Below are 20,461 nucleotides of genomic sequence, written 5' to 3'. Positions count from 1 at the left end.
GAAGAAGAAGAAGAAGAAGAAGAAGAAGAAGAAGAAGAAGAAGAAGAAGAAGACTGTGAAGTTGGAGGGGGTTGGGGTGGAATCCTGCTGTCAGTCTCCCTGTTCTGTGGACCATGCCTTTGGACTTCTGAGCCAGAGTATCAGTTTGAGATCTGTCTGCCACTCATGCTAACCCCATCTCATTATCTCTGGAACAGCTGCAGATTCCTGCCCCCATGACTCTGGACTGAAAGCACTGGAGAGCTTTGGTATGCTTTTAAGAGATCAGATGAATTCATTCACAGTCTAGAAAGTGCATGGGGGGAAGGGGAGGAACGAGTCAAGAGTAAGGAACGGTCCGCTGACGTGGTTTAGGGATTTGATGAGCAGGCCACCTGCTCCCGGGACCCTTGTCTGTGAGACATTTGAGCCTGTGAATTCAGAGACGGCACTCCACTGTCTTTGAACTAATCTTGCGAGTCTGGCAGCGCCGTCCTAAGGAATGTGACCTTGGGGGGTGGAGATCTAGCCCAAATACCTTGGCAGGGCAGGCTGAAGAGACATGTTCACATCAGCGAAATGCTGAGTGAAATAGGAAACATAAAAATGCTTCTTACATAGGGATAGATTTGTCAAACGCAAATCGCAAATGCCTTCTGGTACACCGCGGCTGAGATGCAGATGCCATTCCCGTGTCTCACAAGGAAGATTCCGGCCTCAAGGCAGAAAAAAGCAGGTCAAGTTAAGGAGGAGGCAGAAGGTGGTCGTTCCATAAATTGCTCCAGGTGGTTGTGGCGCTCAGGGAAAAGGGTAAAATTTGGGAGTCAATGTATTTTGCAACCAGGACTATAGTTAGAAGGTGCTTTCCAGTATCTCTCCAGCATTTTGAAAACATTTTCCTTCGCCAGGAACTCAAGAAACAGGAAATGGCTGAAGCTGGGCCCCAACCACGTGAGTTCCTTAAGTGCTCTTGGTGTACAGGCCTCAGAGGTTATTTTTTAAAGCACTTGTGCCACATCAGGTCTGTATGAAAGACCAGAGCTTGTGCAACGGCCATCTTGTGTGCTTGCCTGAAGTGAACCTGGGAGTAGGCAGTACATTTTAACAGGAGGATCACATAACCTGAGTTTTATTACAGATGTCAAGTTCATTGGAGTGAGGAACAAAGAAGGTCATGTGAAGTGGCTACAGGCCTCCTGCACAGTATGAAACAGGTAAGAAACAAGCTGAAATTAGTTACCAGTCCTGTTGTATTTGTCATATCACTCAAGAAATGTTTTCTTCTCCCAGAAGAGAAAAGTAGAGGATGAAAAGGAGGGGCTGTTAGAATGATCCTTCTGACAGATAAAAGTGCATGCGGATTCTTACCATTTTGTATAGACCACTTCACATCCAGAATGTTTCAGTAATCAGAATTAATGGAAAATATAGGAACTGATTAAACTAGCATCACTATTAAAACCAGAGGTTCCCCTACCCCGATTCATAAAAATCCCCATGTTGTTTTTTAGGCTGGAATCATGCCCCCTCCTTTTTAATAATAATAATAATAATAATTTTTATTTATACCCCGCCCTTCCCAGTCAAGACCGGGCTCAGGGCGGCTAACAACAAATAATATCAACACAAATATAAAAGAAACATTTCAGTTAAAACAACAGAATAATACAATGTTAAAATTCAATTTTAAAATTAAAAATCTACGAATAAGATAAAACCATTATGAATAAAACCTTAGGGGAGGGTAACCGTGGGGTCAGACTGCGTCAGTCCGAAGGCCAAACGAAACAGCTCTGTCTTGCAGGCCCTACGAAAAGATGACAAATCCCGCAGGGCCCTAGTCTCCTGGGACAGAGCGTTCCACCAGGTCGGGGCCAGTACTGAGAAGGCCCTGGTCCTGGTCGAGGCCAGCCTAGCCACCTTGTGACTCGGGATCTCCAATATGTTATTATTTGTGGACCGTAATGTCCTCTGTGGGTCATACCGGGAGAGGCGGTCCCGTAGGTACGAGGGTCCTAAGCCGCATAAGGCTTTAAAGGTCAAAACCAGCACCTTGAACCTGATCCTGTACTCCACCGGGAGCCAGTGCAGTTGGTAAAGCACTGGATGAATATGATCCCGCAGCCGGGACCCCGTAAGGAGCCTCGCCGCGGCATTCTGCACCCGCTGGAGTTTCTGGGTCAGTTTCAAGGGCAGCCCCGCGTAGAGCGAATTACAATAATCAAGCCTAGAGGTGACCATCGCATGGATCACTGTGGCTAGATCAGGTTGAGAGAGATAGGGGACCAACTGCTTAATGCGGCGGAGATGGAAAAATGCCACCTTGGCTGTGGTTGCAACCTGTGCCTCCATGGAAAGGGAGGCATCCAAGGTTACCCCCAAGCTCTTGACAGAAGGGGCTGACACTAATTGGGCCCCAGCGAAAGATGGAAGTTGGCCCCCCCGCCCCATGTCATCCCGACCCAGCCAGAGGACCTCTGTCTTCGAAGGATTTAGCTTCAGCCGACTCCCACGTAGCCATCCAGCAACAGCTTCCAGGCACTTGGTCAATATGTCCGGGGCCGAGGCAGGACGGTCATCCATCAACAGATAAATCTGGGTGTCATCAGCATATTGATGACAACCCAGCCCAAAACTCCGGACAATCTGGGCAAGGGGGCGCATGAAGATATTAAAAAGCATTGGGGAAAGGATTGCACCTTGCGGGACTCCACACACCAAGGAGTGCCGCAGTGACAACCCCCTCCCTAGCGCCACCCTCTGTCCCCGACCTGAGATAAAGGAACGCAGCCATTGTTGGACTGTACCCTGAATCCCCACGTCGGCAAGGCGGTGGTCTAAAAGCTCATAATCGACCATGTCGAAGGCGGCTGACAGATCTAGAAGAATCAGCAGCCCCGACCCGCCTTGATCCAGCTGTTTACGGAGGTCATCTGTTAGGGCGACCAGTGCTGTCTCGGTCCCGTGGCCGGGACGAAAGCCGGACTGGAATGGATCTAAAGCCAATGTTTCATCCAGAAACCTACCGAGCTGTTCGGCAACCGCTCTTTCAATTATCTTACCCAAGTATGGAAGATTTGAAACAGGGCGATAATTGGATAGATCTAGCGGATCTGACGATGCTTTCTTTAAGAGCGGACGCACCACTGCTTCCTTCAACTCCTCTGGGAAAGTCCCTGAACTGAGAGACAAGTTGATAATCTCAACCAGGGGGCCCCGTACCTCGTCTGGACACGCTCTAATCAGCCAGGACGGGCAGGGGTCTAGGGAGCAAGTGGTGGGCCTCCCAGCCTGGAGGAATCTGTCTACATCACCGGGGAGTATGTGGTCGAAATGGTCCAATACTAAACTCGAAGACAGTCGAGGCATGTGAATGCCTTAAAACTCACTAATATATCATTTCAGGCTAAGAATCACCTAAATAAGAGCATCAACATTGATCTGCAAATGTCCTACAACTGGAAAATCTACATCTAATTCAGGCACTGGTAAGATTCATCTGGGATTGTCATTATTCAGGTATGAATCCTGACATTCCTCAGCTATGGACGTGTTTATATAATTAGTTCACAATGTATTGGTTTGTTATATCAAGATTCTGGTATTGTATACTCCCCAGGGGTGGGAGAGGATGTGTGCAGATATTTCTTCTCCCCTTTTCACAGAGCCCATTGCCGTTATGAGCTGCCATAACCCATCAGCAGTGAAGCCCAATGCCTCCAGCTGTTTTTGGCCTACAATTCCCATCATCCCTGACCACTGGTCTTGCTAGCTAGGGATGATGGGAGTTGTAGTCCAACATCAGCTGGAGGCCAAAGGTTGGGGAACACTGCCATATACCACCCACAGCAGAGCCTAGAAGTATCTGAAGGGAGATTATGCACCTAGAACTACACTAGAGGTGTAAGAAGGCATCCTTTTCCGTTCTGTCCTATATTTTTTGCCTGCAGCACTGTTTTTGTTCCACTGCAGTTTTGTCACCGAAGGCCACATTATTTGTCTCACTGCCTGCCATTATGAAATCTTGCAAATTATATTGCCAATACAGTGGTACCTCAGTTTTCAAACGTAATCCGTTCCGGAAGACCGTTTGAGTTCTGAAACTTTTGAAAACCGAAAACTCAACAGCCGACAGCTAGGCCTCAGGATCTTGCACTCAGCGGAAGCCGTGTGGCATGTTCGACTTCCGAGGTGTGTTCAAAAACAGAAACTTTATTTTTTTAAAAACATAATTTTTATTGATTTTACAAATTACAAAAAACGGTACATACATGAACACCTTTTCCACCTTCTTCCCACCCCCCTCCATGGGTCCTCCCCTGCCACAGAAGTATCCCACGCAGGTGAACAGTCAGAGATGGTCCATTTTATGGTTGGATTTCTGTCCTCCCCCTCCCCTGACCCCAAAGCCCCCCCCTGCCACCAGAGAGCTCCAGGAAACCAGGGCAGTACGCAGGAAGTCATCCATCCAACCATCTATTCTCATACCAAAAAAGAGTAAAAAGAAAAAGAAAAAAAGAGAAAGAAAAAAAGACAAAAAAGGAAAAACAAAACAAAACAAAAATAATCTTTTTTCCATTCATAATTGATAAACCATATTTTGTGGGCTTCCCCAACCTCCCCCCTTCCCCAGTTTTCATCCCTTTTTTATCCTCTTCAACAGTTTCTTATTCTATGAAATAATTACCTTTATACCTTATACTACTTTAAAACTTGGCTATTATCATTTTCACCAAATATCCAAATCACTGAAAAATCAAACTCCCATTTTTTTCTTCCCGTGCCTAATTTTTACCCCCTCTATAAGCCTCCATATTTTCACCTTTTTCCAAAATCAATTCACTTTTAAAACTATAACTATTCCCAATCTAACCTTTCATCCCCGATTTCCGGCTCCAACCCCCCAATCCAGCAAGTTCCGTAGTCAGCAGTCCAGTTTTAATCCTAGTAATCCATCCTATTAATCACAACTTCACTTTCCCTTCACCCCACCCCCTTTTTACAGTATTTTGCCATCCAGGCCTCCATACAGCACCCCTGAGTTTCTTCTCTTCTCTGCTTATTTTTTTCCTCTTCCCTGTGGGCATTCTGGAGTTCCAGTAAATCCAATCGTACCCCCCTCAAAGGAGGGGCACTCCACCTGACTTTTTGTAGAGTAAAATCATCTTTTTTCCGTGGTGAGCTTCATTTTGTATTATATTGTCACAGTCCTCATCTTCATCTTTTCGTTCCAAATCACAGTCCCCATCATTGTCAAAATCCTCCAAATCACTGTCACTGTCACTGTCATTCTCACACTCGTCTTCCTCAGTTTCAGTAGCTTCATCCTCTAAGAAGTCATATTCTGCCATCACCATCTGGAATTGTTGCTTTAACTCTTGCTGTTGTGTCTCCTCTTTTTTTTTTTTTAAATGAATTTTTATTCAATTTTCCGAATTTAACCAATTAAAATAATAAAAAAAACATTCTTTTATACAAAACATTATAAATTTTCATCTAACATCCTGCTCTGCCGAGCTACGACTTCCCCCCCTCCCTTCATGCGGGTTTCTTGTTGACTCCCTTTTTGCAGTTCCTTTTTGACTTTTTAATCAATTCGTAGGATTTACTTCAATCCTGCAAGTGTTTTTAAAGATCTACAGTTTTTCTCCATATACTCCACATATTTACTCCAGTCTTTTTGAAACCTTGTCTCCCCCTGGTCGCGGATCTTGCAAGTCATCCTTGCGAGTTCAGCATAGTCCACCATTTTAGTCTGCCACTCCTCAATTGTTGGTAATTCCTGTGTTTTCCATTTTTGGGCTAACAAAGTCCTAGCCGCGGTTGTCGCATACATAAACAATACTTGATCTTCTTTTCTAATCTCTTCTCCCATTATTCCTAGCAAAAATGCTTCCGGTTTTTTTGGGAAGGTATATCTAAGCATCTTTTTCAACTCATTATAAAACATTTCCCAAAATCTTTTTACCTTATCGCATGTCCACCACATATGATAAAATTCACCATTTCCCTCTTTACATTTCCAGCAAGTTTTATCACTCATTCTAAACATTTTGGCTAGTTTAACTGGTGTTAAATACCATCTATACAACATCTTATACACATTTTCTTTCAAGGCGGTACATGCTGTAAATCTCAAGGTTTGAGTCCATAATTTCAACCACGCGTCGTATTCAATATTATGCCCAAAATCTTTTGCCCATTTAATCATCGCTTCTTTTGTCAACTCATCTTTTGTATACCACTCTAACAACAAATTATACATTTTTGACAGAAGCTTTGTTTTGCCTTCAAGCACTTCTATTTGGAATTTGGACCTTTTATCCTCAAATCCTATTTTTCTGTCCTCCCTAAGAACATCGTTTATTTGATGGTATTGTATCCATCCTGTTAAAACTCCTTTAATTTCTTCATAGGGTTTAAGTCTCCATCCTTTTTCAGTCCTTGTCAAGATTTCCTCATAAGTGGCCCACTTCCCCTCCATATTTACTTTCTTAACTGTTAATACCTCTACTGGTGAAACCCACCATGGTTTTTTAATCTCTAACAGCATTTTGTTTCTTTCCCACACCTCATACAGAGATCTCCTTATCACATGATTAGTAAACCCAGTATGAGACTTCTTCTTATCATAACATAAATATGCATGCCATCCAAATCTATTGTTAAAACCTTCCAAATCTAGCAGATCAGTATTCTTTAACGTTATCCACTCTTTAATCCAACACATACAAGACGCTTCATAATATAGTCTTAAGTCTGGTAGGGAGAAACCGCCTCTTTCTTTTCTATCTACCAAAATTTTATGTTTTATTCTAGGTTTTTTCCCCTGCCAGACAAATCTTGACAAAATCTTCTGCCATTCTTGAAATTGTCTTGTACCCTTCACTACAGGTATAGTTTGAAATAAGAATAACATTTTAGGTAATATGTTCATCTTAATTGCTGCTATTCTTCCTAGAAATGACATGTTCATATTAGTCCACCTTTCCAGGTCTTTCTTAATTTCTCTCCATACTGGTTCATAGTTGTCACTGTATAAATTAATATTCTTTGTTGTCATCCATATTCCGAGGTATTTTACTTTTTTTGCCACATCGAAACCATATTTTAGATGTAACTCTTGCTTTTCCTCTTTCGTCATATTCATTGTCATAACCTTTGTTTTCTGTCTGTTTAATTTAAATCCTGCTAATTGTCCAAATTTCTCAATTTCTTCTATAGCCTCTGCAACACTTTCGTTGGGATTTTCCAGAGTTAAAACTAAATCATCCGCGAAGGCTTTCACTTTGAATTGTTTCGCGCCTACTTTAATTCCTCTAATAGTTGAAAGATCTCTTAGTCTGTTCAATAGTACTTCCAGGACCATGATGAATAATAGAGGAGATAAAGGACACCCCTGTCTAGTTCCTTTTGTGATGTCAAAATAATCTGTTAATGTATTATTAATAATCAATCTTGCTTTTTGTTCTGAATATATTGCCTCGATCCCATTCAGAAATGAATCTTTACCAACCATCGATTCCAAATTCTTCTTCATAAACAGCCAAGATATATTGTCAAATGCTTTCTCTGCATCCACAAACATTAACACTGCTGGCTTGTCTATCTTGGTTTCCAGATATTCTATTACATCTATAATATGTCTAACATTGTCTTTTAACTGTCTGCCAGGAAGAAAACCAGCTTGATCTTTATGTATCATTTCATTCAAAACTTCTTTCAATCTCTTGGACATTATATCTGCAAAAAGCTTATAATCATTATTCAATAAAGAAATTGGTCTGTAATTTCTAACTTCTAAGCTGTCCACTCCCGGTTTTGGAATCAATGTTATATACGCTTCCTTCCATGTATTTGGGATCTTTCCTCCTGCAAGGATGTTATTCATCACTTCTTCTAAAATTGGTGCCAACTGTCCATTTAAAACTTTATAATATTTTGCTGATAATCCATCTGGTCCTGGGGCTTTTCCTAGTTTCATTCTCGTTATTGCCTGGTGTATTTCTTGTGTTGTTATCCTGTTGTTAAATTTTTTTCTTTCGTCTTCTGGAATTTGTTTCGATCCATATTTTCTTAAATAGTCACTGATTTTCTTCTCCTCTTCTTTCTTTTTGCAATACAACTCTTTATAGAATTTTTGAAAGGCTTTCTTTATTTCCTTTGGTTCCTCAGTTACTTTTCCTTCCATATTTATCTTCAATATCATATTTTGATTTTGACGTTTCCTTAATTGCCAAGCTAACCATTTTCCTGTTTTGTTCGCTGATTCAAAATTCTTTTGTCTCATCTGCTTTATTTTCCACTCTATCTCCTGATTGATCAACATAGAGAATTGTGTCTGTAGCATCTTTATATTATTTTTAATCTGTTGATTCTCTGGTTTATCTATCAGGTTTTTCTCATTTTCCATGAGACATTTCAGAATTTCTTCCTTCTTCTTTTCTTTCTTTCGTTTCAGAAAACTATTTTGCTGTATTAGAAAGCCTCTCATCACTGCTTTACTTGCATCCCATACCATGTCCAATCCAGTGTCTTTGTGTAGGTTCCAGTAAAAGTAGTCTTTCAGAACATTCTTGGCTTTTTTCACCACCTCTTTGTCTTCGAAAAGCTCTTCGTTCATTCTCCACCTAAAGGAATTCTGATCTTTGCTTTTCAATTCCATAAATATTGAGTTATGATCTGACAGTGTTCGTGGTATTATCTCTATTTTACTCACCCTGGGCACTAGTTCTTTGGAGATCCATATATGATCTATTCTTCCAGAACTTTGATTTGGTTCTGAGAAGAATGTAAACTGTTTAAGCGTAGGGTGCTTTAACCTCCAAATGTCCACTAGGCCCAGGTTTTCTACCAGTTCAAAGAAAGATTTCGGTAATTTACCCTCATTCTTCCTTTTCTTTGTCCTATCCAACTCTGGCACTGTCACTCCGTTGAAATCGCCCATAAGTACTATCTTTTGGTCCATGAAATCTATCAACCTTTCCTCCAAATTCTTGTAAAATTCCGCTTTATTTTCATTCGGCGCATAGATCCCCACGACCAACATTTTTTCTCCTTGGGTCGATATTTGGACCGCTATCATTCTTCCTTCTTCATCTTTAAAAATCAGCTTCGGGTCCAATTTGTCTTTTATATACAAAACCACTCCTCTCTTTTTATTTTCTACCGAATTTATAAATTCTTTACCCAACCTTTTATTTCTAAGAATATAATTGTGTTTTTTCGCCACGTGTGTTTCCTGGAGGCAAATTATATCCAAATTTTTCTTCTTCAAAATATGATCAATTTTATTTCTTTTAACTTTATTATTCAAGCCATTCACATTCCAGGAATGTATCTTCAACGCCATTTTACTTCCTAATTTCAGGAAGAAAAGATATTATCTAGTCTTGATCGGGTTTCTTACTTAAATCTTTATCCTCTTCTTCTTCTTCACTCTCTGACTCTTTATCCTCTTCTTCTTCTTTTCCCTGATCCTCTTCCTCAGATTTTTCTTCTTCTTCTTTTTTCTTTCTTCTTCTTCTTTGTGGTTTTGGTTCTTCTTCTTCCTCCGCTGTCGCTTCAGCTAAAACAGCCAGATCTGGGGTCAACTCTCCCAAAAACTTTTCATATTTTCTCAAGAATTTCCCAATATCGTGCATGCTTGTCAGCACATGTCTTTTCTCTTTGTAGAAAAACATTATTCCCTCAGGGTATTCCCATCTATGTTGAATTCCGTTTTTCCTGAGCAAGGCCACCATTGCTTTATAATTGTCGCGTTTTTTCAAAAATCTTCCTGGAATTTCTTTGAACACGATTATAGACTTGCCTCCGATGATTAGCTTATTGGTAAAACTCAAGCTTAAGATCTCATTTTTCATCTCCATTGAATTGAGAATCACCACGCAATCACCAGGCGCTTTCCTAGCTTTGGCCTTTGCTGATTTTACCTTAATTCTAAATACATTTACGATTGACTGGCTTACTTCTTCATCCGTCTTTCCCATCCATTTTGCCAGTTCAGCAATTATCCTTGATTTAATATCTTCTCCTGATTCTTCAGGGATACCCCTCAGTTTCACATTCAATTGCCTTTGCTTCATTTCAATTAATGCTAAATTATCCAACATTTGTTCATGTGCCCGGTCCATTTTCTTCATTTTATCTTTCACTTTGTCTGTCTCTTTTTTGACCTCCTTTACATCTTTTTGGGTCTTCTTGATTGATTCTTCCATTGTTTTGGATCTCACCGACAAGTCTTTTATTTGAGTCGATAATTCTCCCACAGCTCCTTCAATCTTCTTATCAATCTCTCCCAATTTCTTGTCCATTCGTTGTTCACTATGTTTAAATTCATCTTTAATTTTTTGCCATAGAGCTTCTAAATCCTTGACTTCTTCTTGCTTTGAGCCTCTTCTATCTTTTGGTGTTCCTACTGCCTTCTTTTCTTCTTTGCCAGCCATTCTCCTGCAAAAAAAAAAAAAAAACTTCCCAGAAGGGGGGAAGTTCCCCTCTTCACCACTAGGGGGATCGGTATTAATAAATTCTTACAATAAACCTGCAGTGCCCTATCGGCCCCTAGATGGCACTATATTTAATTCCAGGGCCCAAATTCACCTATTGTTCCTTCTGCCACTGGGTCTGACACTCTACAATCCCAAGCCTTCCAGTACTTTTCCACTCCCAAAGGCAGAGAAACAACAGTTAATAGTTGCAATAGTTCAGTCCCTTTTTTAACAAAAACCCTCTTCAGCTCTCAAACAGCCAGGTCCCCCTTTTATTTCTTAAAACCTGAAACAAAGAAGCCAAGTCCCGCAACTCTTCAGCCACTTGTAGGCTTAATCCACATGTTAAATCCAATAAGACCCCAAAGAAACCAAATACTTCAGCCACTTGTCGGCTTAATCCAAATAAGGGAAGGTAAAGACCCCAGATCCGTAGTTCCAAAGCAATGAATCCCCTCTTCAGCCACTTGCTGGCTTAATCCAAAATCGACCCCCCCATTCAGACTCTCAGTTATTGGGGAACAGTTTTAACTTTGTTCATAATTGTAAAAAAAAAATCAGCCTTCATATTCCCCCCTTCGGTGCTGCAGCGGTAAAAGTAAAGTACTCAGGCAACTCCGAGCCCCTCTGATTTCCGGGCTAGAGCGCAGAGAATATAAAATATCCAGATCGCTTGCAGTTCCACCCCCAAGGTAGAGACAAAGTATCAATATATAAACTCTAAGTAACTCTTTTCCACCATCAAGACTTGCCTTGTTACAAAGTAATCAAGGACTTCTGAAAAACTCACTCCGCAGGCAGTCAGTTTCGCTTTCCGTTGCTCAGCTCCTCCGATCTCTTTCCTGCGCCATTTTTCCCCGCTGCTGGGACGGACTCCCTTTTTGCGCCCCACAGCTTCAAAAATCCGATTATTAACCTCACTCCAAATCCAATTTCCACCTTCTTTATTCCTCAGATTAATTTTAATTTAAGGAAACTTGCCGCTTACCATCGGAAGCCAGAGACTGCACTTAACGGGGTCAGTGGTCTCTCCCCCTTCGCGCCCGCAGCTCGATCCTCCGCCCGGCTCTCAAGCAATAAAAACCGGGTGCAGGAGAGCACGCAGGGCGCTGCTGGGTGCCACGACCCTCAGGGTAACCCCCCCTGAGGTTTTTGAGGTCCGCGGAGCCTTCGCGTGACCTCTATAGGCTCCGTTAAGTTCGGGATTCCCCGGAGGGCTATCCCGCGCTTCCTAAGATGTCCGCAGCTCGCCGGAAGTCCAGCTGTTGTGTCTCCTCTTGACATAGTTCTATTCTTACTTCCCACATTATGGTCAAAACAGTCCGCTGGAACTCAGGCGAATACCTTTTTGTTGACATAGTTCAATCCTGTCAAGGTCAAAACTTGTCACATGGGGTGGAAAATGGTCACAGTTTATTTTATCGACTCCATTTTAACAAGCTGGCTGCATTCTTCAAGTCTTATTAAAGATAAAGTTCAAACTCACATTTCAAAAGCATATAAACCAAAAAAAAGGATTTCCAAAAAGTCCAAAAATAGAAATAAAAATAAAATTCCACTTATAGATCCTGATCAGCTCACTGGGTTGTCTGGGCTGCCGGCTCCCGGGGAAAAGAAAGGTCTTTCTTGATCTTAACCTCTTTCTGCAGGGTATTCACAACCGCAGTCTTTCTCCCCTTTTACCCTGCATCTAGGGGAGATCCTCTTTGATGCCTTTGAGGGAACCTTTTAAATTGAAATCTTCTATTTACGGCTTCGGGTTTCTATTTACTGTCTCTTAAGTTGCCGGTGGGGGGGGGGGTGGCTTCCTCTTTTCCCCCCTCTCTCCCAAATCCAAATTATTTTATAATCCAAATCGTGAGATTACTTACACTCTTATTTCCAATCGTTTTTTTCAGAAGAATCCAGCGCTCTCCGCCTTCGGCTTGAAGCTTCTCTCCGCTAGGGTAACGTTGTCGCTCAAGATGGCCCCCGCGACTTCTACCCTCCTCGCTCCGGAGCTCTTATTAGAGCTTGCCGGAGAGTTGGGGAGTCCGGATTGGGGCTCTGCCGAGCAAAATTCGCCCCCGGGACACTCTTCCCGAGGTTCTAAGGGGCGCAGCGTCGCTCTCGCTGCCCTCCCCACTCCTAGCAGAGACGGGCCGTCTCGGATACGAGACGGGACCCCGCCGATCGGCGCTGGCGCTGAACCGGAAGCCCCAAAAACAGAAACTTTAACTTCTGGGTTTACAGCATTCGTAAACCGAAATGTTCATCAACAGAGACGTTCGAAAACCGAGAAACCAGTGTATATCATTTTACCTCCTCCCTTTCAGTGTAAAGGAAATGTAATGCAAATGAGAGAGAAATGTAATCAATTACATACAGTTTGTTGACTGAAAACAACAACAATAGGGAATGCTGATCCTCCTCCCTGGATTGATTTCCGTTGCCTACACGGTGCAAATAAGGGATCACCAGCAATTTCCACTCCCATTTCCTTTTCATAGAAGTTCTTTGACATCCCTAGCCTATACAACTAGGAATGCCAGGCATAAAAACCGCATAAGTTTGGCTGGATTTTGTTGTTAATATATAGCTTTGAGCTGTGCTCCATCCTGGACTTGCCCGAAGGCCCTGGACTCTAACCTCCTCTCTGGACTGGAAGGTCCTACCAGTAGGCGTTGCTTAGATACCAACATCTTTATCTTCAGATGTGCACAACCCTACAGTGGCAAAGCTAACTTAGGGGGACTGTCAGAAATCTTGGCCTACACCAGGAGTAGGTGTAGCCCTCCAGATGTTGCTGGACTCCAACTACCATCATCCCTCAACATTGGTCATGTTGGCTGGTGCTATGGGAATTGGAGTCCAACAGCATCTGTTGATGTTTAGTCATGTCCGACTCTTCGTGACCCCATGGACCAGAGCACGCCAGGCACTCCTGACTTCCACTGCCTCCCGCAGTTTGGTCAGACTCATGTTGGTAGCTTTGAGACCACTACCCAACCATCTTGTCCCCTGTGATCCCCTTCTCCTTGTCCCCTCAATCTTTCCCAGTATCAGGGTCTTTCCCAGGGAGTCTTCTCTTCTCATGGGGCGGCCAAAGTATTGGAGCCTCAGCTTCAGGATCTGTCCTTCCAGTGAGCACTCAGGGCTGATTTCCTTCAGAATGGATAGGTTTGATCTTCTTGCAGTCCATGGGACTCTCAACAGCATCTAGAGGGCCACAAATACAGTGCCCTGAGTGAAGAAGTGCAAATTATGACTTTTTATTCTGAGACATATGTCACATGGTTTGGTGAAGGGAGGAGGTACAATAATAAAGGTGTGGTGCAGTCAATAAAGTGTAGCAAGATGATGCCCTGTCAGAAACCCTGAAGAGCCACTTCCAGTCAGTGTAAACAATAGTGAGCTACGGTAGAAGAACTTTTTTCTAAAAAAATTCAGTATAAGTCAATGTTCCTATATTCCTATAGTTTTTATTCTCTTTCATCTCATATTTAGATTTTATGTTCATGTAATTATAATAAAAAGCTAAATATTCTGACTGGCTTTACTGAGCAGTTACTGACTCAGAGTAACAGTATGATCTGTAGTCAGAGAATACCAAGCGCAATGGAAGATCCCCACAAATAACATTAATGATACTTTTGTCCATACTTCAAAGCATTGATGAGCAGATAGGAAGCTAACTCTTTTCTCAGTTGCCTGTGACCATTTGATGAGAATATTTAGCTGGGCTGCTTTCTCCTGGGTCTGACCACAAAAGAACATGTACCAAAACAATCCCTTTGAATTATTGCGGGAGTCTTTGAGAGAGAACTATTTCCACGGCATCTGTGGTGGAGGAGCACATCATGATAAATAAATTCATTCTGACTCATTGTGGAATGGGAATCAATATTATTTGATCTCGTGTGATTCACTGGAGACTTTCGGTCAATTAGCTGTTGCAGATGCTGTTTCTCATCCCCAGAAATTCTGATTGTTTGGGAAGCAAGAAAAAACTCCATACATGTGTCGATTAGTCCTACAGATTCCACCCTCCCCGCCCCCTGTTTTTATGCAGCTTAAATTATGAGGTTTCAGTAGCTTCAAAACTCTGTGGGTGCTCACATTAACTTATTATGAAGTTTAGATTTACAGTGCACTGAAGAAGGTGAAAAGCTTTAAATTACCACATTTGCTGTAACAGCATCATAAACATCTGCTCAGATGACACTGCCTAAATGATTGGGTTTATAGAGCTCCTGTTAACTTGATTTGAGACTCTACTTAGAACATATTCCTTCCAGATTAGTGGTTCAATTTTTAAAGCCAAATAGTGGTGATGCATTATACCCTATCGTTCTACAGAAGACGCTTGGAGATTGTTATTAATTGATTATGCATTCTGACCAAAACAGAGCAGGTGACTGACATGGGCAATACTGAGTTAGAGAGAGCCGGTGACAGCAGTCAGCAGGCAATAAATCACACCATGAAAGTTGGAGTTAACTCTTTAGTAACAAACGCGCGATTGTCACAGACTTGACGGAGTGTCAGGCCACTTGAGCAGAGCAGCTCATTCCTGGTAGGTCTTACACCATGAAGCCCCCACCTACCCACAACTGGTTAAGTCCCTTCCTCTCCAGGGTTTCCCCCAAGCAATCAATGGTCCCTATCAATGGACCCCCCATCAATGGTCAACCCTTATTATCCATCATCCAGCAGGTGGGCTGGATGAATTCTGGATACAGTGGTACCTCAACATACAAATGCTTTGACTTCCAAAGGTTTCGACTTACGAAGTTGACAAACCCAGAAGTCTTTTCGCGCGCATTCTGCAGTGCGCGTGTTCTGAGCATGCGGAGAAGTGCAAAGTCGTGCTTCGCGCATGCGCACAACGGGCGCTTCGACAACCAAAGACCTCGACTTACGAAGAGCGCCGCGGAACAGTTCGCCTTCGTAAGTCGAGGCACCACTCTACATACCCAAAGCCTGCTTACATCTGTAATAAGTTGTGGCCTCGTTTGATCCCAGCACTGGTGCACTGGGTCTCATTTTATGTCTTAACTGTGTGTGTGTCCCCCCATCCCCCCCATGGCTTCATTGCGCTTGGGCCCACAACTGACTGCAATCTCAAATACATTCCCTGGGGGGGGGGGGGAAGTCCCATCGAGCACAGTGGGACTTAATCGTGAATAAACATGCATATACAGTGGAACCTCGGTTTATGAACAGCTCGGTTTATGAATTTTCGGTTTATGAACGCCGCGGACCCATCTGGAACAGATTAATTCACTTTCCATTACTTTGAATGGGAAAGTTCGCTTCAGTTTATGAACGCTTCAGTTTATGAACAGACTTCTGGAACCAATTACACCCATGCTTTGGGTTAAATACGCTTCAGGTTGAGTACTCCGCAGACCCGTCTGGAACGGATTAATCCACTTTCCATTACTTTCATTGGGAAAGTTCGCTTCAGTTTATGAACACTTCAGTTTATGAACAGACTTCCGGAACCAATTGTGTTCATAAACCGAGGTACCACTGTAGTCCACTCTCCTGCATGGAAAACGGCAGATGAAATGATGGGTGTGCAGCAGATTCTGAAGAATCCCAAATGCTGAACCGAAGTACAGGATTCTGGGCTTGTCTGAAGCAGATGACCCAGAATCTGTGCAAGCTGGGGAAGCAATTGTCAGGGTGGGGATAGGAGAGAGGGAGAGAGCTCCATTGTGATGGACAAGTGCAGCTTGTAATCAAAGGGAGTGATTTTACCATGGCTCTCTAACCCCAGTTCTTTTCGGGGAGGAAATTTGAAGTAAACAAATAGCTTTGCTTTCACATCTTTCTTGCTGTCCACTAGTTCTGCTTCTGAGGCACAAGTTATAGTTGGAGGCTTTTGTTTTACTTGCGTGTTTCTAGCCACCAGTACCCGTTTACCTCATCCCATCCCTGTCCCTCATTTGCCTGTCATTTCTTCCAAATCCTTCCAGTCCTCTTTAATTTATTCCTTTTGATTAAATCTTGCTGTTGTTTGCGTTTTTTGAGCCTACGTGTTGTTTGCTTGTTCTCCTAGTGCTTTTCCTTCTCTCCTTATAACAGTTATGGTCTGAGGTGCTTTAAGTTCAATGCACAGTCTGTTTCATTTAACCGGTCACAAGTGATTTTATTTCATATATAAATCCTTTCCTGCCATATTATAATAAGATTCTTACTAAAGTTGTATGTGTGTGTCTGTTTTGCACACACACTACTGCTTGTTGCCCAACCCAGCCAGATGGGCGGGGTAATAATAATAATAATAATAATAATAATAATAATAATAATAATAATAACTAGTGTTATTCTATTCACTTAATTTGCCTCAAGTGATTTTATTTTATTTTATCAGCCATCATCTGCATTATGATTAAATCTGCAGTGTTTCTATCTGTTTTGCATGGGTACTACTGCCTGTAACTAGACTACAGTGCTGCTCTGTGCACAAATACTCCCTGTTGTACACAGCGATGCACCACACAATATTGTTGTTTTTGTTGTTTCTGGTCACAAAGCATGCATGGCCTGCTAGCAGCAAGACACATTGTGCCCACAGAGGCAGATGTGGAGGCCATGTGCAGGCGCGGTGCTAGGGCTTTTTGCGCCCTAAGCAAAACAGTTTCTGGCGCCCCCCCCCGGCGCATGCGTCATGACGCACGCACGCCGCTGATGCCCCTGCGTCCCCTCCATTGGCGGGAGGAGCGCAGGCCAAGGGAGGAGCTCGGCGCCCTCCCGCCTGTGGAGGGGACGCTTTGAGCTCCTCAGCGGCGGCGCTCTCCTCTGAACAGCTGAGAGGTGGGCGAGGCGGCCCCAGGCTCGCACTCCTGGCGAGAAGTTCCGGAGTTCCCTTCTGCCACTGCTGCTTCTCTGCCGCTCCCCACGCACCTCCGGAACTTCTCGTCGGGAGCACAAGCCTGGGGCCGCCTCGCCTGCCTTTCAGCTGTTCAGAGGAGGCAGCCCCAGGCCCGCGCTCCCCGCGTGCCTCCGGATAGCGGCCTGAGGCAGCACTGGCAGGCAGCGGTGGGCAGCGGGCAGCCTGGTCAGCGCCCCCTCCATTTTGGCGCCCTAGGCCGTAGCCTAGTTCGCCTTAATGGAAGCGCCAGGGCTGGCCATGTGTTGGCAGTGCTGCCCTTCTGCCAACTCTTCACTGCAGGCAGGAACAAGGGTGACATGGATCAACAGAAGATCACCTTCACCTCTCTTCTGAGGTTGGAAGCTCGGGTTGTGGAAGCAAGCCTACGTCTGCCACCATCACCACAGCTGCTTCTATGTACCACTACTGAAAGGGCCTTTTTTACGAAAGCATGAGGCAGCCCTTCTTTGCTGATAGTTCCTCTGACTGAAACTGGACGGGAGGTCACCAGTTAGAAGCTGAGATTGAGGAGATGGTTATGGAGGAGTTGTTTTGGATATTTACCATTTACCTGAGCCCTTCAAGGCTTTCCTTGTCCTCGGTCTTGACTGTATATTTTGGAATATAACTCTGGCGTCGCATTTCCATGACCACATTTAATATCCTCAGAGACAGGTGCAGAATTGCATTTTGCCATGCAGACTCCCCCTGAGTGCCAAGGGTCTATATTAAAGTCCTCTACTAATAAGAACATCCCAGTTATAGAAGCCAGACATAGTATTCAATACAGTGCATTTGAAATTTGTAAAAAGAGTGCACTAATATCAAGCTGTGGAACTTCTCAGTTCCTTAAACAGTGAAAATCCTTCCATCCCTTTTTCCTATGAGTGAAACTGGCTAAACCTTTTACCATAACTTGATTAAAATTTGATAGGGTAGCCTGGGGGCAGATGAAATTGCCTTAAGGGTTGGCTCTAACCAATGGGCTGCCAGTTGGCTATTTATGGGAAATAGGGTATGATTCATATTATGCAACGATGAGACAGCAGTTATGCTATGTGTCAAAGAACGTTGTCAATAGACATTCATATTTAGCAGAGTGTTGCTGATTGTGCATAGTTTTAGAACAGGAAAGATTAATAATCAAATCATTAGTGGAACTACATATAATCTTACTAAGCTGGCTATATGTGTAGTTTTGGAGCATTGTAAGTGGAAAATTGTTTCCATGATACCTTGTAGCACTGGTGCCTCTGAGATCATATTATTAGCAAAAGATGAAGGGGATTGTTTAATTAATCCATACAGGCAGGGACCACCAGGACACTCACTAAATTAAGCTGCTACATATTTTCTTGACATTCTCTTGCAACAGATATTGTATCCATTTCTCTTTCAGTACTGAAACAGTGAGATGCCTTAATAATGAAAGCCAGTGGAATACTGCAACCTTGGTTGGGCCCACAGTGTGCAGAATGAAGTGAAAAGGAGGTGGTAAAATGCTAAGGCTGTATCATTGCGGATGACAGGTTAGAGATCCTCGTTGTGAATGCTCCCCTGTGTTAAACACCCTGTAAATAAGGAGCTAGGAGTTGGCAAAGCTTCTAACCTAGTCTTTTGTCCCCTCTTGTATTCTTTTCTTCAAATTGTGTAGAGTTTTTAGCATTGGGAAGCATCCAAAATAAATAAATAAATGCAAAAATCCCCTAAGGGTGTAAGGAGGCAATGTTTTCCATCCTCTCCTTTGTTGCAATCAGTTATGCTTCCATTCCACTACAGTTCATCCTTCACTAAAACCTATGTTATTTGTCTTGCTATCCACTATGGCTTAAACTTATGTAATTAATTTCAATGGAAGGGAATGCCAGAACAGTGCAGAAAATGAAGTAATTATTTATGTGACATTTGTGGACTATGAGGAAACTACAAAGCAATTACCACTTGGATTAACTTGACGGTTCCCTCCTCCCATTCCTGACATTGGATGAACATAACATTGTGGGAATTTCCACTCCCATTTATGACAGAATTCCCTGACCGCCCAACAGCCTTGACCTGCTATCTGACATTATGCAGTTTCATCTACCATCTCAGTGTGCTGAATATGTAGACCAGGCCTAAATTAAAGGCTTTGCCAAATATTGCAAGATGTAGGAAACAATTCCCACCCTCCCTTTCTTATCTCTAACTTTCAATCTCTTGCACAAACAACATGTGGCACAATGTCACTACACTGACTCCACTTCACATCACTGGTTAGTAGAACAGGATGGTGTAAAAGTGTCATATCACACGTCGTTTTCATTGTGCTACAAGACAGCAGAGAAGAAACTGAGTGGTCAATGAATTAGTGTCTCTGTTGTACAAAATGTTTGCGGTTTTTAAAGTCATAATTAGGAAAAATCGTAATAATCACATATAAAAGAAACAGTATACAAGAAGTAAATAAGGAGGCCATTTACAGGATAAAGGAAGTCTTTTATTTTTATGTTATGTTTTCTTTGTGTAAGGGGATAGGAGTTTAATTTTGATAATTAAATTGTCAGTGGTGGTGGATTTGTTTGTATGTATGAGTTGTTGTGGACTATGTTGTAAATAAATTTTAAAAACACACACAAAAAACAAAATGTTAATAAATGTCTCTTTTGGTTCCAACCAAGGTCAAAGATTCAAGTGGAAGCTTAACTAGATTGCCCCATTGGAAGAAGAACCGTGGAGCAGGTTATGGACTAAGGCTCCATATAAATCAATGTCAGCTCAGATCAAGGAGCTCTCATTAAAACTGGCCCATGGCTGGTATCTTACACAGAGGCAGCTCTCATTCATATAATCAGGCAGTTCACCCATGTATTGGAGACAGTGCCAAGTCACTCACCAATAAACACATGTGGTGGAAATACCCTAAAATTGCAAATTTCTGGGGGAAAAGTCTTTAGTGAGATTTCTTTAATAGCAATAAAAACCCTCCCTCCCTCCCTCCCTCGAGCTGGCTCTTTTAAACCCATATGTATATGTGGATACAGATCTAAAAATATGAAGAACTCATTTCACGCCTGTTAACAGCAGCAAAAGCAAATGTGACAAAATTCTAGAAGGCATTTGATTTAGACCAGGGGTCGGCAAGGCTTAGCTT

At 42.7% G+C, this 20,461-nt stretch overlaps 1 long non-coding RNA gene across 1 annotated transcript; it reads left to right on the top strand.

Moving 5' to 3' along the window:
- The first annotated feature begins 616 nt into the window (after positions 1 to 616).
- On the top strand, positions 617 to 20,240 carry LOC148684199 (uncharacterized). The gene is made up of 3 exons (XR_015946338.1): positions 617 to 1,193; positions 3,385 to 3,467; positions 18,728 to 20,240. It is a non-coding gene; the product is annotated as an uncharacterized LOC148684199 (long non-coding RNA).
- Positions 20,241 to 20,461: the final 221 nt, after the last annotated feature.

Source organism: Zootoca vivipara, chromosome 11 (genome assembly GCF_965207765.1).
Source record: "Zootoca vivipara chromosome 11, rZooViv2.hap1.1, whole genome shotgun sequence".
NCBI lineage: Eukaryota > Metazoa > Chordata > Lepidosauria > Squamata > Lacertidae > Zootoca > Zootoca vivipara.
This window is presented reverse-complemented; position numbering and strand designations above follow the sequence as displayed.